At 50.6% G+C, this 23,640-nt stretch overlaps 1 long non-coding RNA gene across 1 annotated transcript in view; it reads left to right on the top strand.

The window, feature by feature from the left end:
• LOC115085671 overlaps nucleotides 1-21,577 on the top strand; it is a 103,898-nt gene extending 82,321 nt beyond the window's left edge. Inside the window, exons 3-4 of the long non-coding RNA XR_003854927.1 lie at nucleotides 12,301-12,515; nucleotides 21,418-21,577. This is a non-coding gene — a long non-coding RNA (uncharacterized LOC115085671). The remainder of the gene's footprint in view (nucleotides 1-12,300; nucleotides 12,516-21,417) is intronic.
• Nucleotides 21,578-23,640: the final 2,063 nt, after the last annotated feature.

Genomic DNA, 23,640 nt, shown 5'->3' with positions numbered 1-23,640 from the left:
ATTTCACGCCCAATAACTACACCTTCTATGGTGTAGTTATTGGGCGCGATGCCGGCAGTGATCGCATCGCGGAGGTGCAATCGCTGCCGGCTAGCGCAGGACCGCCCCCCCCGTTTCGGTCCCCGCCCTTCATTACCGCAGTTTTCTTAAGTACCGCAGGCCTGCTGTACTTTAGAAAATGAGGCGCTTAGTCGGATAAGTTCAAACTTTTCTGTCTAAATAGTGACAAAGGTGCTACATAACCAGATAAGTCAAATTTAGAGCTGGTGCACACTGAGCAGAAGAGAGACCTCAGGATGATAGTGTCTGGTGATCTCAAGGTAGCAAAACAGTGTGAGAAGGCACTGGTCAGAACTAGGAGCATACTTGGGTGTTTGGGGAGAAGCATAGAAGCCAAAGCTTGGCTGTTTACCCAGGCTTTCCCCTAGACTCCACAACAGAGTCTCATCCTCCAGTATCTGCCCACCGCAAGTTTCCTTGATCGTGAATCCCACAATGCTTGGCCACTTCCAGGCTACCTTTACCCAACTCAGGCTACCTTTTACCCAACTGGTGTTTAACTCACTTCTTAACTATGTACGGTATATGTAATTTATACCCAGTGCAACTACTTCTGTAGTCCTACTTTACGTACCCCGCGTCTTTTCTATATACTTGTAATATACTTCGTATTTCTATGTCATATGTCTATGTATCCATTATTTATGTACTCAGTGCCTTTTATTGTATGTTACCTACCTTGGATCTATCTTTAGGAAAAGGTGGAATTTCAAATGGTTATAAATAAATAAAATAATCAGTAGAAGTAACGAGGTACTAATGTCTCTATACAGGTCATTGGGGAATACTGTGTTCAGTTCTGAAGGCTGTATCTCAAAAAGGATAGATGGTGGTTCACAGAGGGGCAATCAAAATGTTGGGACTGCATCAAAAGCTACGAGTTGAGACTGAAAGAAATGTGTATGTCTCTCAATGTCAATGGCACCGCAGAGCACATGTATTTAATGAGCTTCAGAATAATTTTCATATTCCACTAGAGGGACCCAAATACAAACAAAAAAAAGATCACATTTTTCAATAGTTAAGATTATAACAGGCATGTTACCTACGCTGTGGGCAGCAGTTGTAGCTGCTTTGTCATTAATAGTTTTGTTCCTAACTGAATTTTGGTTGAGGAGAGATCTTATCACCCTGTTATATGTAACTGCCTTTTCAACACCATTGTTATAGTTATGTTTACTATGCACCCCTGTTTTATGTGAACCAGCACGATGTGACTGCTGTCTCGAATGCCGGTATATAAAAATCTGAAATAAATAAATAAATAAATAAATAAATAAAATATTCATGGGATTGAGAAAGTGAAAGAATTCTACGGGTAACTAAGAAGGAACATTCCAGTCCTGATAGGTACCTGTGAGTTCTGAAGAATGCCCACGGTAGAGGATCACAAAAACAATAAGGAAACCCTAGGGGGGAGTTCAGACTGCTTGTATGGTTGGTCTGCAGTTGCACATCTTCATTTCGTAAACCAGAAAAGGGGGGAATTGAACTTGTCAATCAGGTTTGCTAGTTAGACCTTTTGTATTGTATGGAGAAGTGAGGGTGTGGGGAAACAGCAGTCTTTTTTTTGGGGGGCGGGGAATGTGATTTCTGTTTCTTTCCAAGGTCTGGTAGGGGAAAAATGGGAAATTTTGGGAAGAGCATATGAAAAGAAACTGTTATAGGAAATATTTTGTCTCATGATGAATACTGAACTTTTAGATTAATATAAAAAAGCCATATGTAATACATCTCTCAGCATCAAAGACAGTAGTTTTAAAATGAGCGTGCATGCGCCAGTACATGTACGTATAGGCGCGCGAGCGAAGATACACTGGACTTTGTAATTGTGCATGCACAGGCATGCATATGTTGTAAAATACACCAACTACGTGCAAGTATGCGCCTAATTTTAAGAGGGTACTCCTCAGCTGGCGCGTGTGTATCTTCCATAGAATTTTGTTGTCAGATGCTCGTGCGAGGCACATTCCCAGTTTTCCAATTAGTCCACTTAATAATGAGGTCTTTCAAACCACTCTGGTCTTCATCCTGCTCACTACCCAGTTGTCCTGGACCCTTCACCCTGTCCTGAAAGCCCTAAAACCCGAGATCTACGAACTTGCTCTTCATCAGGAGCAGCCGTAAAGTTATGCGGATAACTAGTGTACGCGTGCTGTGGGTTTTTTATTTTTAAATATGGAAGCTCTCACGTAAGTCTTGTCTCCACCCTGGAATGCCCATGCCAACCCTTTTGCACACCCTTATTCCTCCCGTGCGCATGATTACGTACATGCGTATTTTGCGGCTTTTTGAAATCCGTGTTGCTTGTATGCGGCCCACAAACTTGCGTATGTGGTCATTTTTGCGCAAGCAACGCTTTTAAAATTGACCTGCAAGGGAGTAAATCAAATTGAGATTTGATGAGTAACTACTGCTAATTGTTTAATTTTTTTCAATTTCTATTTTTTTTTTTTCTGGAAAAAAGTAAAGAGATAAAGCACATTTTTCCCCCATTCCACCAACATTTCTGTAACGTTTCTATCTTTAAGCACTGGATAAAGGCAAAATGCAAAATAAAACTGAGTCCAAAAAAGAGCTAGCAATGTCTTTATTAGTGTAGTCCTTTTCCCGATCTGGTCCTGGGCACAAGGACTCAAGGGGAGGCTCATGGCCTAGCACTGGATCCATAACCTCCTGAGATTCCTCATTGGAGAAAGATATCTCTCTCTTCCAGGGCCCTTAGGGGGGGCTCTTTTGCCATTTTAGCAGCTGCCTCTAAGCAGGATAACTTGTCTGGCTAAATAGTTATGTAGCTAAATGGTGGGTGGGATGGGGTTGCTCCGGGGCATGGCTACTTATCTGGCCACACTGCTGAATATCCTGGTTAACTTTCTCAGCTGGACAGTGGCTGAATATCTACCTCAGATTTCTTTACCGATGACAGATAAAACAAAATCCAAAATTAGAGATAAGACCAATGGCTAGTTCACCAATCGCAATACAAAGTCCAAAACAGCACAAAAAATAAATCTTATTCACTTCTAGCAGCCATAACAATTGCCCTCCCAAAACAGGTCAGCTCTTGGGACAGGAACTCTTTTTTCCTCTCAACAGCCTTTCAAACTCTCAGAAGCTTCTGGCTGAATTCTCTTCAGCCAGGAACTCCTTAGGACTCCTTCAGATGGATAGCTTCCTTTTTCCAAAATTCCCCTGGGGACAAAATCCCTACTTAGTAAGCACTTCTACAAAACTTCTCCTGAAAAAGATGAGGAATTTTAAACACTTCTGCTTTCTAGTAACCTCTTTACTTCAGGTCCTTCAGGATTCTCCCTGTTGAGGCTCAGGACCTCTTTCCCTTCCTGGAAGTACTCTATACCCCTCCCTTGGGCCTCAGTCTTCTTCACTGTACAGGAATTCTTCTTTCTCCCAGGACAAGCAGGATGGTAGTCCTCACATATGGGTGACATCATCAGAAGGAGCCCTGTCACGGAATACTTTTGTCAAAGTTTCTAGAACTTTGACTGGCACACTGAGCATGCCCAGCATGTCACCAACCCTGTGGCCTCACAGGGTCCCCCTTCAGTCTCTTTTTTTAGCGCAGCAGTTGCCTCGCAGGTTTAGGAGCTTTGAGAGATTTTCTCTCACTTTTTTCCTCACGGAATATTTATTTATTTAACATTTTTTTTATACTGACATTCGCACGAGACATCACATCGGTTTCCAGACAACAGAAAAATTCAGCCAACTGGGCTTTACATTGCAACTGATATTATAACTAGAAGGGGGGAGGGACGGGGAGGGGCAGGGAAGCAATTTGGAGATTTATGTATATACAAGGACACAGGAGGGATTGGAGGTGGTTTATTTACAAGTTGGCAAATTTATGTACATTCATCTTCAGTACCGCGTTTTCATGTTCAGTTCCCAGCGGTGAACTTCTCGGTGCCTGACAGTCACCGACCGCGCGCCGCCTATTTTTTCAATATGGCAACCGGTATCCGTACCAGCCACCAGCACCGACACCAGAGCGGCATCGGCCTCCACCGAGCTGCCTCTGAAGAGGGCCTGGGAAGAGGAGCCCCCATCCTCCTCTGGAACTGGGAACCCGAGGCTTTCCCCACCGATACCGGTGCCGGGCACCGAGCCTCCAAGTACCCCCATGGACGCTCTGGTGAAGCCTAGCCTGCCTCCTACCCCAGGCACCATGCCATCCACGTCAGTCTTTTGGGAGGAATTGGTCCAGATGGTCCAACAGGCAGTGCTGAATGCCCTTCGAGGCTTCCAGTCGCCACTGGCACCAGTTCCCATGCTGCCGCCAGAACCAATGCCTTCGATGTTGGCTCCACTCCTCGAGTGCTTAGACACCCTCATTGGTGTCCTGTCATCGATACCCGTTCCATTGGGTTCTTTGCCATCGAGCGGCAATCTCTGCCCCGGTCTCGATACCGATTCTTCGGGTTCTTCGGAAGGATTCGGGCCCTTACCCTTCTCCTCTATTGCCAGAGCCAGTGCTAGGACCATCAGGTTTCCCAGTGCATCAGCGCCCATCACTGGCACCAGTGCATTCAGTGCCGGTGCCGCTTGCTTCGATACCGGTACTGCCTATATTGGTGCCTCATCGTCCATCGGTGCTGCCTTCCCACCCTCTTGGATTTGGGCTTCTTCCTCCATCTGGAGGTCTGGTGGGTGAAGAGGAGCCTCCCTATGATCCATGGGATGATGCTTCCTCTCAACACTCCTCACAAGCTTCGGAGGAGCTTCTTTCCGAGCCTTCACCCCCGGAGAAAAGGTGCCACTCCCCTCCGGAAGACCTCTCTTTTGCAGGCTTCGTTAAAGAGATGTCTGAGACTATCCCATTCCAGCTGGAAACAGAGGAGGACTCTAGGCACAAAATGTTGGAAGTCCTACAATTTGTGGACGCTCTAAAGGAAGTAGTGGCAATCCCTGTGCACGAGGTTCTTTTAGACCTCTTGCATCGCCTCTGGGAACACCCAGGAACCCAAGAAGACTGATGCCACAAACCTGGTACAACAAGCCCCAGGATTTCAAAAGAGCCAATTACCCTACCAATCTGTAGTGGTAGAATCAGCTCAAAAGAAAGCCAAAAGGTCCTGCCCTCACTCCTCTGCCCCACCTGGAAAGGAGCAAAAGGTGTTGGATGCCTTAGGCCGCAGGGTATTTCAGGGGTCAATGTTAATGGCTCGTATAGCAGCCTACCAACTTTACATGACCCAATACAACAGGAATCTCAGGAATTCTCAGAGACCCTGCCACAACAATTCCAGGAAGGCTTGACCTCCATCCTACAAAAAGGATTAGAGGCTGGAAAACATGAGGTCAGAGCAGCCTATGATGCTTTTGAAACTGCATCTAGAGTGTCAGTAGCTGGAATTAGTGCCAGGCACTGGGCTTGGTTCAAAGCCTCTGACCTACGCCCTGAGGTGCAGGACAAATTGGCTGATCTCCCCTGCCACAGGAGACATCTTGTTTGGGGATAAGATCCAAGATGCAGTGGCGCAGCTCAAAGGTCATCATGAAACCCTGCGCCAACTGTCCACTGCCACCTCGGATGCCCCCACCGCAGGCCGAAAGGGTCTACAAAGGGACACCAGGAAACAAATTTACAGGGCACAGAGGTACTACCCTCCTGCATATTATGCTCGGGCAGCCTGACCCTCTCATAGGGGCCAACCTCGTCAACATAGAACTCCTAGAAAGCAGCCAGTCCCCCAGGCTGGACCTGCAGCTGGTTTTTGACTCCTATCCAGAGAGCAGCAGTCACCCTCCCTTGTACACCCCACACAGTTTACCAGTGGGAGGCCGCCTTTGCCATTTCACCAACAATTGGCACTCAATCACCACCGATCGCTGGATTCTGTCCATCATAACCCACGGTTATCATCTCAACTTCCTCTCTGTGCCCCCAGACTCTCCGCCCGTCCCAGCGTGGTGTCTAAACAATCACACAGTACTCTGAGGCAGAATTCTCCACCGTCCTGCAGTCCAGAGCTATAGAACCGGTTCCCAGGGCACAGCGGGAGATAGGGTTCTACTCCCGGTACTTTCTAATCCCGAAAAAGACCGGCCTACATCCTATCATGGATCTCCGAGCCTTAAACAGATTCCTCAGCAAGGAGTGATTCAGAATGGTTTCCTTGGGCACCATGCTTCCACTTCTACAACAAGGAGATTGGCTCTGGACCTTCAAGATGCTTACCCCCACATAGCGATCTTTCCTCCGCATCGCAAATACCTGCGATTCGTAGTAGGACACAGACACTTCCAGTAAAGAGTAATACCATTCAGCCTCGCTTCAGCACCCCGAGTGTTCACAAAGTGTCTCGCCATCGTGGTGGCACAGTTGCGACGCAAAGGCGTCCATGTCTACCCATATCTGGACGATCGACTCCTCAGAAGCCATTCCAGGGAAGGAGCGCTCCACTCCCTCCATCTAACTATGCAGCTGCTCCAGTCGTTGGGGTTTTTGATAAATTACCCCAAATCCCATCTAACTCTGTCCCACCAGCTTTCATCGGAGCAGACATAAACACCACCATGGCCAAGGCATTCCTCCCCAGAGATCGCACAACCACACTATCCAACCTGGGCAGCTCGATCCGCCATTGTTGGACAGCCTCTGCTCATCTGCTCCTCACGTTACTGGGACATATGGCATCAACAGTCCATGTCACCCCGATGGCTCGCCTCACCATGAGGATGACACAGTGGACCCTGAGATCTCAGTGGTCCCAAGCCAATAAAAAAACTCTGTGGTCATCCAGGTCATCCAGGTAGCCTGCCAGCTTCGACAATCCCTCATTTGGTGGACATGGAGTCTAATCTACGCAAGAGACTATCCTTCCAACCACCAGAACCTCAAATAACGTTGACCACGGATGTCTCCAGCCTGGGCTGGGGAGCCCATGTCAACGGTCTTCAAACACAAGAAGTGTGGACCAAAGCCGAGGCGGATCACCAGATCAATTTCCTAGAACTCCGTGCGATACGGTATGCCCTCTTCTCATTCCAGGACTGCCTGTCCAACAAGGTCATCCTGATTCAGACAGACAACCAGGTAGCCATGTGGTATCTAAACAAACAGGGGGGCATGGGCTCTTGCCTGCTCTGCTAGGTGGCAGTGTAGATCTGGGCCTGGGCTCTGTCGCATTCCATGCTACAGCAAGCCACCTACCTGGCAGGCACAAAGAATGTGATGGCAGCCGGACTTTCCATCCCTACGAGTGGTCCCTGAATCCCTCTGTCGCGAACAAAATCTTCCATCAGTGGGGTCAACAAGACATCGACCTCTTTGCGTCCTTTCAAAACCGTAACGTGGACCGATTCTGCTCTCTGCACAGCAGTCGTAAGACACCAACTATGGATGCCTTCACCCACTCATGGAGTACGGGTCTGCTGTATGCGTACTCTCCTATTTCGCTCATCAGCAAGACTCTCGTGAAGTTATGTCAGGACCAGGCTCAATGATCTTCATAGCCCCATATTGGCCGAGCCAAGTCTGGTTCCCCATTCTTCGCAACCTCTCTGTCCAGCAGCATATTTGCCTGGGCACTGCACCAAATCTCATAATGCAGGACAAGGGTAAATTGCGCCATACGAACCTCCAGTCTCTGTCTCTGGCAGCCTGGATGTTGAAAGGTTGATATTATAATCCCTTGACCTTTCTACTGATGTCTCCCAGGTCCTCATAGCTTCATGAAAGCCTTCTACTCGGAAGTCTTACTGGTCAAAGTGGAAGAGATTTTCCTCATGGTGCATGCAAAAAGGTCTAGATCCCTTCTCCTGCCCTACGGTGAGGCTCCTGGACTACCTGTGGCACCTCTCAGAGTCTGGTCTCCAGACTTCCTCCATCCAGGTGGAGTGCCATAGCCACTTACCATAGGGGGATAGGGGATGCCCGAATTTCGGCGCTACCTCTTGTAGGACGCGTTATGAGAGGCTTACTACAGCTGAAGCCTCCACTACGTCCCCCAGTTGCGGACTGGGATCTCAATGTTGTGCTAGCTCGGCTCATGCGATCTCCGATTGAGCCCTTTCATTCCTGCGAGTTGCGACATCTCACTTGGAAAGTTATTTTCCTAGTGGTGATAACATCTGCTTGCAGAGTCAGTGAGCTACAGGCCCTGGTAACCTACCCTCCTTATACAAGATTTCTCCATGATCGGGTAGTACTCCGCACTCACCCTAAATTCTTGCCAAAGGTAGTGATTGATTTCCACTTGAATCAGTCCATAGTACTGCCCACCTTTTTTACGAGGCCTCGCTCTTACCCAGGTGAGCAGGCTCTGCACACCTTGGACTGTAAACTTGCACTCGCCTTTTATTTAGACCGATCCGCAGCCCACAGGCAGTCTACCCAACTCTTTGTCTGCTTTGACAAGAATAGACTCAGAGTTGTGGTGCCCAAGGAGACCCTGTCTACTTGGTTGGCGGACTGTATTGCTTTCTGCTACCAGCAAGCAGGCCTTCCGCTAGAGGGATGTGTGAAAGCGCATTCAGTCATGGCCATGGCAATGTCAGTATCACACTTCTGTTCAATACCCATTGCCGATATCTGCAGGGCTGCAACTTGGAGCTCTCTCCACACTTTCGCAGCCCATTACTGTCTGGACAAGACTGGTAGGCAAGACAGCATTTTTGGCCAGTCTGACATGCAAAATTTGTTTCCAGTGTAGGAACCCAACTCTTCCTACCTAGTGCCCACTGTGAATTTCAGGCTGCCCTTGTTACAAGCGCGCGCGCGGTCGTCTCGAGCTGGTGGTGAGCCCTTGGACCACGGCGAAAGCTAGGGAGGAGCCCCAGCCACACCGTGGGAGGTGAGCTGGGCAGGCATGGTGAGCCAGGCGGGTACAGAAGCAGGCACAGAGTCTGACCCTCAGCCGGACCTGCACGCCCATGGCAACCAACACTGGAAGTTGATTGATGAACGGTCCTCCGACTGTTCCCGGCCCTTTCGGACCTGCCGCTGGGAACGGCAATGGGTAGCAGGCCGGACAGAGGCGAGGGCAGACAGAGTCCTTTACACTGAAGACATCAGATGGGGGCTGAAGCAGACATCCAAGACAGGCTGAAGCAAGACGTTGGAGACATCAGGGCAAAGGCTGAAGCAGACATCGTAGACAAGGCAGGTGCAGACATCGTAGACAAGGCTGGAAGGAAACATGGCACTGTCCATCAGGGCGCCCTACTCAGCCCACCCACGGGACTGAGTCGCGGACCACCCCGTCCCAGATGCGCCCTACACAGCCCAGGAAGGCTGGTCGCGGACCACGCTGAGGAAAGGAGGGTGCAGGGAAGACAAAGCGGAAGATCCAGGCGAACAGGAACTCCGATGCTGGGATACTGACATCCGAAGCCCCTACGGCTGGCAGGCAGGGAAGCTCCAGAGCCCGGGGGACGAATCCCTCCTGTTGGCCACTCCAGGGCCCAACAGGACAGAAGGCTCAGGAACCAGACGAGGACATAGGGCAGAACAACCGGAACTGGAACAGGAACAGGATCAGGCAGCTTCAGGAACAGACATCAAAGCAAGGTCAGGAACAGACATCAAGGCAAGGTCAGGAACAGAGAGCCATCAACGCAAGGCAGACCACGGTAGACCTGGATCAGCAAGGTTACAGACAACTGTAGAGCCCGATCCGAAGGCCAGTTGCAAATGACAAGGAAGTCCTTATATACTGGAGGTAGAAGGCAACTCCCTGGGAGGAGCTTGCCAGGCTGGCCCTATAAATAAGGAGGAGAGCTGCGGGCCGGCCCCTAGGGAAGGGCGTCGCCAAACAGGAAGTCCAAACGCTGGCATGCAAGCCACAGGCACAGTTAGGCCTCTCAGGCCCTGGAGCAAGTCCCGGATGGAACACAGGCCCTGGAGCTGTGTCTGCTAGGCCTCCAGTCCTGTAGTGCTGTCTCTCTTGGGCCTCCAGCCCTGTAGTGCTGTCTCTCTTGGGCCTCCAGCCCTGTGCCTTTGAGTCTCCTGGGCCTCCAGCCCTGCTGCTACTCCTGAGCCCTGCTGCTGCTGCTGCCTGCTGGTTCCAGCTACTGCTGCTTCCTGCTTCCAGCCTCCTGCTTGCTTTTTCGGCCACGTGTGTCCTAGTGGCCTCTTGTTTTGTCGCCCCTCCTACCTTCCCTTCCTTTGTCCCATGCTGGTAGTCTCCGGCGCCCTCGCAAGGGGGCGCTGGGGTGCAATGGATTCTCCTTCCCTTTCTTTAGTTGTCTGTTTCTCCCTGTTTCTTTAAGGGGCGGGGCGGCCTTTGGCTGCCCCCGCCTCCTCCCCACCCACAATAGATGGCATGCAAGCCACAGGCACAGTTAGGCCTCTCAGGCCCTGGAGCAAGTCCCGGGTGGAACACAGGCGAGGCCCTGGCTTCGGAGCGGCCTCCGGAGGAAGGTGAGAGACCACCTGTAGCGCAGCAACAGGGGGGATCGTAACAGCCCTTCGTTGCCAACATCACCCCTGTTGTGCCTGTTGCACATTTTTGGGTGTTGGTTGGCCCACTATGTTCTCAGGCAGCCTGTAGCTTGCTATTCATCCATCTGTGAGGACTACCATCCTGCTTGTCCTGGGAGAAAGTAGAGTTGCTTACCTGTAACAGGTGTTCTCCCAGGACAGCAGGATGTTAGTCCTCATGAAACCCGCCTGCCACCCAGCAGAGTTGGGTTCGACTACGGTTTGTTATTTTATTTTTCGCTCATACATCTGCTTTAAAATGAGACTGAAGGTATAACAGAAGCATAAGAGCTCAGTAATGCCAAAATAGTATTACTCAAGAGAAGACACTTGTATATTTATTTTATTATTTATTTATAATTTTTATATACCGACATTCTTACATTAAAATGCAAATCATACCGGTTTACATAAAACAGAAAAAGCAGGAAAAAATATTTCCATAGTCAAATACAGAGAACATTTATAATAAAATTGTTAACAAAGGCATAAGGTAGGAACTTGAAAAAAGGTTACTTAACAGAAAACGTAAAAGAAAAAATAGTAAATGAAGCACAAAGAGTTGACGTCGGGGAAGGGGCATGGTCACACATCGCAGTCACCCATTTCCCCTCTTATATAAGGTATAGAGCAGAGTAATAACAAAATGTCACATAACAGAACTTAGTAACCTGAGCAATCAACCTATTGACATATTGAGCATCCTCTCCCTCCCACCCCTACTGGAGATTTACAAGTGCAATGTACTGCATACCGGTTTGACAATAAAAACAGATTTCAAACAAACAAAAAAAAAAATGAGACTGAAGGGGGACCCCATGTGGCCACAGGGTTGGTGGCATGCTGGGCATGCTCAGTGTGCCAGTCAAAGTTCTAGAAACTTTGTTATTGCCAATAAAACTTTAATTAAAAAAAAAAAGTGTTCTGTGATAGGGCTCCATCTGATGATGTCACCCATCTGTGAGGACTAACATCCTGCTTTCCTGGGAGAACACCTGTTTCAGGTAAGCAACTCTGCTTTCCCCAGATTCTCCTCACTTGTGAGAAGGACCCATTCCCATTACTATCCCTGTGAAAGGAAAGACCCCACTAGTACCACGCTGTGGGGAGGGCATTCTCAAACTCTGGGCTATGGACTGACTCCCCCAGATTCCAATCTCAGTCTCCTTTTCCTTATGAAGCTGAGTAACATCTGGGCATAAAGGTTTTATTAAACCCATGACCCCTCATACAGGGAAGTGTCAAACCACCTAACATACTCCTACCTACAGTGAGCTTACTTATGGGCAAGATCTGTTGAGATTACTGATCTTACACGATTGGTACACCAGGTCTGTTGAAGCCACTGTAGCCAAAACAGTTAAGGGCAACTCTGCCAATAAGGGACAAATCTGGTGTGCCCCTTACAGTATATTATTATATATTTAGTAAATTACAGGTTCTCTTAGCACTAGTATGTGTATTGGTTTGGTGTTTATTATGCTTTGTCCCATTTTCACATTTAACATTTTGGAGTTTAAATCAAAAGTTATATACAATAATGTATATTATTCTAGGCTTCTTGGGACAAACCCTTTTAGTAACTCAAGCTGCATAAGTATGTTCCCTGACCATGTACCACAATATGGTTTTGTCTCCACTAGCACCACCAGAATTATCTGCTGGTATTTGTTGGGGTAGGCACTGAAGAGGCCACCCTGCCCAAACAAGAACAATTTTAGAGTGGTTCAAAAATTTGAAAAGCACTGTTTTGATGTGAGCGGCAGTCCCTCAGTCTCTCTGTCCATTTGTCACAGGAGCTGTCAGACAATGGCAATTCTACTGCACTTCCCACGTTTGCAGAGGTTTCCAGTGAGCTATGATGATGTTATGCACTGAGAATGGAAGACCAAGATCTCATTGTGCTCTGCATGGTATTCAGCGATTCTCTGATGCTGTGTGTCAAGCTTTAGCAAGGAGAGGCTGCTGCAAGGGCTCGTGCTCCCTCAGCCAAACCACCGTGGACCCAAAGGTATAGAGCAGAGTGATAACAAAATGTCACATAACAGAACTTAGTAACCTGAGCAATCAAAAAGTCTGACATCTCAAAGTCAGAATGTATGCGTTCCATGATGTTAATGCTAGGGGTTGAGCTTGGAAGATATATAGAAACAGAGAATATGATGGCAAATAAGAACCATATGGCCTAGCTAGTCTACCTATTTTCATTCTTTGCACAGTACTATGGCTTTCTCCTCACTTTCTCACAACTGGAGATTCTCTGTACTTATTCCATGCATTCTTGAATTCCATTTCCCTTTATTTCCATCACATCCACCAGGAGACTGTTCTTTTTATCCACTACCCTGCCCAGGAAGAAATATTTTCTGATGTTGTTCCTGAGTCTGCTCCTTGGAGCCTTATGTCATGACCTCTTGTTCTAGAGCATTTTTTCTTATGAAAAGGTTTGCTTCCTGTGAGTTATTTATAACTTTGGAGTATTTACATTTCTCTGTCCTATCCCCTCTGTGTTTCCTGTCTTTTAGGGTATACATATTAAGGTCCTTAAGTCTCATTTCATAGGATGTAGACCCGGCACCTTTTTGGTAGACTTTCTCCAAAACTCCTCCACTTTTTGTATTCTTTTGGAGGTATGGTATCCAGAACTAGACACAATATTCTAGATAAGTTTGCATCAATGACCTACTATTACTGATTTCTTTTTTTCTACTGGCTATGCATCTCTCTATGCACCCTAATATCCCTCTAGTTCTGGCCACCACCTTATTACACTGTTTCACTATTTTGAGACTGGCTATGCATCTCTCTAAGCACCCTAACACCCTTCTAGTTCTGGCCACCATCTTTCACTATTTTGAGGTCATTAGACATGATCATGAAGTCTCTTTCCAGAGTTGTGCACATTGGCATCTTATCTTCCACTGTGTACTGTAACCTAAACGTATGATTCTACACTTTTTTGCACAGAATTTTAACTGCCAAGCATTTGCCTATTCCAAGTTTTCTTAGGTCACATCTCATTCTGTCTACTCCCTTAGGATTGTCCACTCTGTTCCAGATCTTAGAGTGATCTGCTAAAAAAGCTAACTTTCCTTTCTAACCTCTTCACAATATTGCTCACAGAGTTATTGAATCAAACTAGTCCCAGGCTGCTCAGATTATTTTAGGGATGTGCATCCTCAAAATTTTTGTTTTGTTTTGTTTGTTTGTTTTGGGGGTTTGTTTGATTTTTTTCATTTTTTTCAGTTTGTTTAATGTTTGATTTTTTTGTTTGGTTCATTTACCAAAATGAAAAAAACATTAAACAAGCAAAAAAACCAATAATCCATTTATAAAAAAGGGCCTCCAGCACTTCTGGCTGAGCCTTCTTGAGCCAAAAAACTACTGCGTCCAGTGCCAAGGCCTAGGTCCAGGCTAGGACGTTTAGTTGCTCCTGCCTTTAGTTGCTCCCAGCACTTGAAATATGATTCCATTCACCTGGAAGATGGCACCAAAGTGACATCACTTTGGTGCCTTCCACCAGTGCAGCCAGCACCATTTTGATGTATGGCTGTCTAGAGACCCAGCCCAGGTCTAGGCCTCCATGCTGGATCTGACCCAAGCCTAGGCTTCAGCATCGAGCCTGGCCCAGGCCTAGGCCTCAGCACTGAGCTCGGGGACTAGGTCTCGGCACCAACCCCAGTCCTCGGTGGCGGGCTCAGGTCTCTGCACTGGGCCTAGGCCTTGGTGCCAGGTCCAGTTGAGGCCCAGACCTTGGTGCAAGGCCCAGCTCAGGCCATGTCTTGTTGTAGGATCCCAGACAGGGCCTAGGCCTTGGTACAGGTCACAGCCAGAGCCTACACCTTAGCGCATGACCCCAGCCCATACCTAAGCCTAGGCCTCAGTACCAGGCCCAGCCAGGGCCTGGGCCTAGGTGCTGGGACTCTGCCCTGGAATAGGCCTAGGCTTTGGTACCAGGACCCAGCCTAGGGCAAGGCCTTAATGTCAGTCCCGTCCAAGACCTATGTTTTGGCACTGGGCCCAGCCTGCCTCTAGGCACCAGCATCAGGCCTGGCCTGGTACTAAGCCATGACACTGGGACTAGGTAGTTTTTTGGCTGGGAAGGCCAAATGCTGGACCATTTTTTTAAAAATGCAGACTTTTCTAATTTTTTTTCAAACTTTAACATTTTCATATAAATCTAATTCAGGTTCTTATGGCCTGGATTGGCCACTGTTGGAAACAGGATGCTGGGCTTGATGGACCCTTGGTCTGACCCAGTGTTGCGGTCCCGACCGCCCCTCTCCTGATAGGGCTCAGGCCCGCCTACCTCCGCTCTGGTGGTCGCCGGATTCCGCCCGGTCCAGGTCCCGGTGGGCTCTCTGTCCGCGCGCTTCCCATGTGGCGGACGCCATTATAGCCCTGTTCCTCTCCGGCCTCGCATGCGCATGAGGACGCCCTTCTTGTGCGCCCAGCTCCCGGAAGCCCGGCTCCGCCCTCTCGGCTGACGTCACACTCGGCTTCCGATATAACCGGCGTTCAGACTTTCCCTAAACGCCTTGCAACGAGGTTCCCAGCTATCTAGTTGCTTCCAGTTGCGTTCCTGTTGTCTTCCTGGTACCTGCCTTGCCTCCGGTTTGCTTCTGCCTCCGCTACAGCTCGCTGCCTGCCTTGACTCCGGTCTGCTTCTGACTCCGCTCCAGCCCGCAGCCTGCTCATCCCCGGTTTGCTTCTGACGTCGCCGCAGCCTGCGGCCTGCCCTGTCTCTACTCTACCTTGCTGCAGCCTGCCGCCAACCGTACCCGGGTTACCACGAACTCTTATCCCTGTCTGCCTGCGCTGGTTCCAGCGTACCTTCTGGGCCAGTCCCCTGACCTGGTCTTTCTCTGACTCTCTCTGGCAACACGTGAACCATCTCTGCTGCTGATAGGCCTCCTGCCTTCCCTCCGCCTCAGCCTTTCTGGACTTTCATAGCAGCGCCTAAGTCCCAAGGGCCCGGGCCCCTACGGGCTCCTCCCGGGGGGGTCCCAGGCTCCGGGTGAAGCCTTGCCAGATTGTGTCTCCGCCTCCCGGCCTGCCCTATCATCTTCAGTAGGCCGGCTCAAGGGTCCACCATCTACTCTCGCAGCGTCAAGCCACAACAGTTTGCAAGGCCATGGACTCGGTGGAGGCCCCAAGCCTACAGGCCATCCCGGGGATGGCACAACGCGTCCAACAGCAACGGCACTGCATCGATACTCTTGCTGCCACCGTGGAACAGCTGGTCAGTCGTCTGGAGGCCGCTCCACCGGACCCGCCTCCAGCTCCACCTCTTGCTTCAGTGCCCAGTTCCGCTTCGGTAACTCAGTTGCCCGTACCGACCCGCTATGCCGGGGATATCAAGACATGCCGAGGCTTCTTGAATCAGTGCTATGTGCGCTTTACCCTCCTGCCTGCACAATTCCCCTCGGACGCAGTCAAAGTGGCGTACATATTTTCCCTACTTGATGGCAAGGCACTCGACTGGGCTTCTCCCATGTGGGAGCGTCAGGATCCCTTGTTACAGAATCTTCAAGAGTTTGTTCTCAACTTCCATCTCGCTTTCGACAATCCTGCACACCAAACCACGGCTGCCTCTGAACTTTTGCACCTCAGGCAAGAAACACGCTCTGTGGTGGATTATACTATAGACTTTCACACCTTAGCCATGGAAGTTGGCTGGCGGGATGATTGCCTTAGGGGGATCTTCCTGGAAGGGCTAGCCAGTCACATCAAGGATGAGCTAGCGGGCCGAGATCTCCCGGAAGACCTTAATGACTTAATTGACATTGCCGGCAGGGTGGATCGCCGCCTACAGCAGCGAGATAAGGAGACCCGCTCCTATTGTAGGACTCCACCGCTGCCCTCAAGTGCCGCCAGAATCTCAGCACCCAAGGGACCACCCGCTTCTGCCAGTCTCGGAGAGCCTATGCAGTTGGGCAGATCTCCACTAACCCCTGAAGAAAGGAAGAGATGCCACACGCAGGGCCTTTGCCTCTACTGTGGAGGCAAGGGGCATTTCCTCGCCAACTGCTCGGAGCGTCCGGGAAACGACCGCGCCTAGGTTACACTGAGGAGCTACTCCTAGGCTTTGCAGGCTCAGCTCCTCAATGCACCATACCAGTGACTCTCAGATACCCCGGTGGGGAACTCCAGACCCGAGCCTTCATTGACTCTGGGGCCGAGGGTAATTTCATCGTAGCTGACCTGGTAGAACAGCTATCGCTCCCCACACAACCTAAGGTTCCCCCACTGTGTATCTCCTCCATCCGAGGTACACTGCTCCCTGGGACCATTACCTGCTGCACGGCCCCTCTGACTCTCCAGACCGGGCTGTTCCACTCGGAAGGCATCTCCCTGCTGGTCCTGGAATGGGCAGTGCATCCCCTGGTTCTTGGACTTCCGTGGTTGCAACGTCATTCCCCAGTAATCCAATGGGACACCCTCCAGCTGACCCAGTGGAGTCCCTTCTGCTTTACACACTGTCTACAGGTCCTGCGTCCTCCGAAGCCTCTACAGCTGTGCTCTTCGCTTCTCTTACCAGAGCCATATCAAGCTTTCGCCGACGTTTTCTCCAAGGAAATGGCAGAGATTCTCCCTCAACACCGGCCTTTCAATTGCCCGATAGATCTGCTACCGGGTACCACACCTCCGCGAGGCCGGGTGTATCCTTTGTCCCTGCCAGAGACTGCTGCCATGTCTCAGTATGTTACTGAGAACCTTGCCAAGGGCTTCATTCGCCCCTCTCGTTCTCCCGCTGGAGCCGGCTTCTTCTTTGTGGCTAAGAAGGACGGCTCACTCCGTCCCTGTATAGACTATCGAGGCTTGAATGCCATCACCAAGCGGGATCATTATCCCCTTCCACTGATCCCTGAACTTTTGGATCGCCTTCAGGGATCACAAGTATTCACGAAACTAGACCTTCGGGGGGCCTACAACCTCGTCCGTATTCGTCCTGGAGATGAATGGAAGACGGCCTTTAATACCAGGGACGGGCATTACGAGTACTTAGTAATGCCCTTTGGACTCTGCAACGCCCCGGCCGTCTTCCAGAACCTCATGAACGAGGTCTTACGTGAAATGTTGCACTCTCACGTCATTGTATACTTGGATGACGTGCTTATCTTCTCAAGGGACCTGGAATCTCACCGCCAACACGTCACACAAGTCCTGCAGGCGCTCCGGGACAACCGCCTCTATGCCAAGCTGGAGAAATGCGTCTTCGAGGCGGAGTCCTTGCCCTTTCTGGGGTACATCATTTCCTCCACTGGCTTCCGGATGGACCCCGAGAAGGTCTTGGCCATAACTAAATGGCCTCAACCCCGGGGTCTCAAGGCTCTCCAAAGATTCCTGAGGTTCGCTAATTTCTATAGACATTTTATTCCACGATATTTGCATCGGGTCGCTCCCCTTACTGCCATGACCCGCAAGGGAGCCGACGCCAAGAACTGGTCCGACGTGCAGTTGAGGCATTCTCAGACTTGAAGGAGGCATTCCTGGCTGACACCTGCCTTCACCATCCGGACCCAGCAAGACCCTTCATCGTCGAGGTCGACGCCTCCAGTATGGCCGTGGGGGCGGTCCTCAGCCAACACTCCGTTTCTGGACAGTTGCTACCCTGCTCATACTTCTCCAAAAAATTCTCCCCAGCTGAAGCGAATTACTCCATTGGCGACAAAGAACTTTTAGCGATCAAACTCGCCTTCGAGGAATGGAGACAGTGGCTCGAGGGAGCAAGACACCCAACCACTGTATACACTGACCACAAGAACTTGGAGTTTTTATCCCAGGCCCAACGATTAAACCCCCGTCAAGCCCGATGGTCCATGTTCTTCAGCCGCTTTGACTTTACTCTACAATACCGCCCTGCAGCCAAGAACCTTCGGGCCGATGCCCTCTCGCGGACCTCCATGTCTGAAGATGACCTTGAGCCTCCGCAGTACATTCTGGACCCTAGCAAGTTCCGCCTATCCGCCCTGATGGTCCTCTCCCAGGATAGGACCGTAGTTCCCCGGCGAGACCGTCTAAAGACCCTGGCTGGGCCCATGACTCTCTCACTGGAGGCCACGCCGGGCGAGAAAGGACATTGGAACTCCTCAACCGGTTCTACTGGTGGCCCAACATCCGACAGGTCGTCCGCACCTACGTGAGTTCATGTCCCACTTGTGCTCAACAAAAGCCCAGTCCTGGGCCTCCGTGTGGTCTTCTGCAACCTCTGCCGGTTCCCACAGAACCCTGGACCCACCTCGCTACAGACTTTATGGTCGACCTGCCATGGTCACACAGTCAGACGGTCATCTGGGTCACCATCGACCGTTTTTCCAAAATGGTGCACTTTGCCCCATTGCCCAAGCTACCATCTGCACCTGAACCGGCTCTCCTTTTTGCCCAGCATATATTTCGAATCCATGGGCTTCCGCAGGACATTGTTTCTGACCGCGGGCCACAGTTCACCGCACGCTACTGGAGGGCTCTCTGCAAATGCTTCAAGGTGCAGCTCAGCTTCTCCACCGCTTTCCACCCGCAGAGCAATGGGCAGTCCGAAAGGATGAACCGCTCCCTGAAGACCTACCTAAGAGCCTTCATCAATGAAAGGCAGGACAACTGGTCGGAGCTTCTGCCCTGGGCCGAGTTTGCCTACAACAATCAGTTTCATGCCGCCACCGGACTCTCACCCTTCCAGCTGGTATATGGGAAGCAACTTAAACCTCCGCTTCCCATTCCTACGCCTAGTGTCTCCCAGGCCGCCCAAATGATGGCTCAGCAATTGCAGACTCTTTGGCAAAAGACCCAAGACAAGTTGGCTCTCTCAGCCTCCTCCGCCAAGCGAACAGCTGATCGCCACCGACGCCCGGCTCCCACTTATCAACCAGGAGACCGGGTTTGGCTCAGTACGAAGAACGTTCATCTCCGGCTTCCCTCGAGGAGGTTTGCACCCCGGTTCTGCGGTCCCTTCCGGATTGCTGAAAGAGTGGGCCTCGTCTCTTACCGGTTGAGATTGCCATCCTCGCTCCGGATCCACAACGTCTTCCATATCTCTCTGCTGAAACCCTTGGTTCTTTCCCGCTACCACCGCAAACCTCCGGACCCATCTCCTACTCCCATCGCTGATGATCCTACTTACCAAGTACGCGAGGTCCTAGATGTACAATTCTGCAACCGAAGATGGGAGTATCTCCTCGCCTGGGAAGGTTGCGGTGATGAGGACAACACTTGGGAACCCAGCCGTAACATCCTGGACAAATCCTTTCTTCAGCAGTTTCACCTTGACCACCCAGAAAAACCCGGTCCTCTAAAGAGGGGCCGTAAAGGTGGGGGTACTGTTGCGGTCCTGACCGCCCCTCTCCTGATAGGGCTCAGGCCCGCCTACCTCTGCTCCGGTGGTTGCCGGATTCCGCCCGGTCCAGGTCCCGGTGGGCTCTGTGTCCGCGCGCTTCCCACGTGGAGGACGCCATTACGGCCCTGTTCCTCTCCGGCCTCGCACGCGCGTGAGGACGCCCTTCTTGTGCGCCCAGCTCCCGGAAGCCCAGCTCCGCCCTCTTGGCTGACGTCACGCTCGGCTTCCGATATAACATGCGTTCAAACTTTCCCTAAACGCCTTGCAACGAGGTTCCCAGCTATCTAGCTGCTTCCAGTTGCGTTCCTGTTGTCTTCCTGGTACCTGCCTTGACTCCGGTTTGCTTCTGACTCCGCTACAGCTCGCTGCCTGCCTTGACTCCGGTCTGCTTCTGACTCCGCTACAGCTCGCTGCCTGCCTTGACTCCGGTCTGCTTCTGATTCCGCTACAGCTCGCTGCCTGCCTTGACTCCGGTCTGCTTCTGATTCCGCTACAGCTCGCTGCCCGCCTCAACTCCGGTTTGCCTCTGACTCTGCTCCAGCCCGCAGCCTGCTCATCCCCGGTTTGCTTCTGACGTCGCCGCAGCCTGCGGCCTGCCCTGTCTCCACTCTACCTCGCTGCAGCCTGCCGCCAACCCTACCCGGGTTACCACGAACTCTTATCCCTGTCTGCCTGCGCTGGTTCCAGCGTACCTTCTGGGCCAGTCCCCTGACCCGGTCCTTCTCTGACTCTCTCTGGCAACACGTGAACCATCTCTGCTGCTGATAGGCCTCCTGCCTTCCCTCCGCCTCAGCCTTTCTGGACTTTCATAGCAGCGCCTAAGTCCCAAGGGCCCGGGCCCCTACAGGCTCCTCCCGGGGGGGTCCCAGGCTCCGGGTGAAGCCTTGCCAGACTGTGTCTCCGCCTCCTGGCCTGCCCTATCATCTTCAGTAGGCCAGCTCAAGTGTCCACCATCTACTCTCGCAGCGTCAAGCCGCAACACCCAGTATGGCATTTTCTTATGTTCTTAATTGTATTCAAAGGCGTACATCAAAGGGAGCATAGGCAGACCAGTGCACATTTGAAGGAAGGCAACATCAAATTTACCCAAAAGCATCCTTCACCCTGTAGTTGGCAAAACCTCACTCACAATGCCCCTTCTCCAGTTGCAATATATGCTCCACACTTTGTCTAAACGCTCTGATTTTCCACATATCCAAAAGTGATTTGCTCCATTGTTGCACAGAGTTCTTCTACTGGCAGGGAGAATCTCCAGTGTATCACAATAGTTAATCTTGCTGCATGCAGCAACTACCCAACCAGCTGTTTAATATTCTTGGTAAAATCCAAATCACTCCAAATCCCCAACAAACAAAGTTTGTGTTGTCTAATCAATATGTTTTTGTATAATCAATTGTATCTCTTGTTGTACCATAAACCAGAATGATTGATCTACCCCACATATATATGAAAATATGTCTCCACACCTCTGCACCCTCTCCAACAAATATTACTAGCACCCTCAATGGTAGCAAAAATAGTAGGGCAACTGTATATACTGTGAAGTAATTTAAATAACAATTCTCTTTTTTTGTTACAGATTTCTGAGATCGAGACCCAAATATCTCGCCAGTCCTCTTCATCAAATTCCTCATAAAGATCTCTGTTCCATTTTTCAATGACCTTCTTATTTGTTTCTTTTTCATTAATAATGTTCATTAAATTATAAATTCAGGAAATAAACTTAGTTAGTGGAGGTGGCTAAGATATAATTTTTTCGAACCAATTCCTGCCTCTTAAAGTTCCCTTTACCTAAGTAATTTAGTGGTATCCTTACATAACTACAAATAAACATAATGTGTATATGTGTCTAAATGATATTTCTGACACAAATTCATGAAAGTAGCCAGGGCTCTACCCTCCTACATTTGTCCTATGAAATTTAAAACTGCTGCCCTCCAAGCGAGTGTTACGGTCTGAGAGGTAGATCCTTAGTCCGAGGTAAAGTTGGCGCTACCTGAGAGAGAAGACCCTCACAGATCCCTACCGTCAGAAGGCAAGGCTGTACTGAAGCGAGGGCCGGCTGGAGTTTCACCAGTACCAGCCCCATTCCCCCCAGGTTGAGCCCTTGAGTATGTGGGGCCGGCTGGACTTAGGTGGACCTCCGTGAGGGCAAGAGAAAAGTCAAAATACAGTCTGAGGTCGAAAACCTGAGAGAGGTCGGAGGCCGGTCCAGACGTTGGTGCCAGGAGAATGGTCAGAAGCCGGTCCAGGGGTCGAAGCCAGAAGAATGGTCGGAAGCCGGTCCAGGGGTCAAAGCCAGAAGAATCGTCCAAGGAGGAAGGAAGCGGAAGCAGCAAGGACAGGAGCAGGTCCGAGAAGGGCAGGCAGTGGAACACAGGAAACAGGAACAGGAACTGAGGAACAACACGGAACCAGGAGTCAAGAAACCAAGGCAAAGTCTGAGGGGCAGACCTTGCTTTAAATAGCAATCCGGAAGAAGGCGTCCCCAGGGAGGGGCTGCGACAATTTCCTGTCGTGGCCCCTTTAAATCCAGTGCTTCAGCCGCGTGTGCAGCTCTAGGAAGGCCCGGCAGGGGAGGAGTCAGCACACAGGAGGACGACAGACGTGGTCAAGTTTCAGCAGCGGCAACTGCTGCGGAGAGCGTCAAGGACGGCTGCCTACTTCTGCAGGCACTTCGGGAGCAACCCGATGGCGTGGGTATGTGGCTGGGCCCAGTCGTGACCTGCCACAGCCGGCGGCCAAAACAGTACCCCCTCCTTTAGGCCTCCCCCTAGAAGGCTTGGGTTTTCCGGGTGATCAGTGTGAAATCTTTTGATAAGATACTTATCCAGGATGTTCTTAGCAGGCTCCTATATCACTGTGTTGCCCTCTGAGGGCGGAAGGTCCACAATGAAGTCCGTGCAGATGTGTGTCCAATGCTTAGTGGAGATTGGGAGAGGTTGTAATAGCCCCCAGGTTTTCCTGGCTGGAATCTTGTGCCGAGTGTTATGGTTAAGCGATGTTTGGGTGGATTCTTGGGTAATGTGGCAGATGACCATGCCCACGGGGAGGAGCCCCGTGAGCCACCACAGTACTGGGCTAAACGCAGATGCACAAACACAGAGTTTAGTTTTTTATTAAACAGTTTGTAGTGTACCACCAGAAGTGGCAGTAGCAGTCTAAGAACCCTCGGCAAAGGGGACCCTTCTCACCCCGTTGGTATAGGGGAATTCCGGTGCAGGTTTCCCAGCAAGAGCACTGAGGATGAGATATACTGAGGGTTAGATTACTCACTAGATGGTTGCTGTTGGTATGTGATTCCACCAGGTTGAAGGAGTTAGATAGCGGCACCGAGGCAGGGAGAGCAGGCCCTCAAGGAGCGAGTACTTGTAAGGCATCTGAAATAAAGCAGAGAGCCCCCTAGGAGTGGGTACCCAGGTTAGCAATACCCCGAAGGGCAGAGAGAGAGCTTCCAGTGGCAGCACGGAAGCGGCAGAGTAGCTTAGAACCAGCCGAAACCAATCCTTTGCTAACTCCATGAGCTAGCAACTTAGTACAGGCTATAAACCCGGATGGCGTGATGTCAGTAGAGGGGAATGCCCCCGAGGTTCGCGCCATTGCTGGAATAAAGACGTGGGTGGTGGGCGCATGCACACCCTAGTAGGCCCTTGGGAGGAGCATGGCAGGAGGCAGCACCATAGCTGTTCCGGGGAAGCTGGAGAGGTTGGCTAGTAGACGCGGCGGCAGCCATTTTCCCTAGGGATGCGGGAGGAGCCGTGAACAAGGTGAGGCAAACGGGGCGAATCCATCTAGATCTGAC

The sequence above is a fragment of the Rhinatrema bivittatum genome, chromosome 2 (assembly GCF_901001135.1).
Source record: "Rhinatrema bivittatum chromosome 2, aRhiBiv1.1, whole genome shotgun sequence".
In the NCBI taxonomy this organism is placed as follows: domain Eukaryota; kingdom Metazoa; phylum Chordata; class Amphibia; order Gymnophiona; family Rhinatrematidae; genus Rhinatrema; species Rhinatrema bivittatum.
This window is presented reverse-complemented; position numbering and strand designations above follow the sequence as displayed.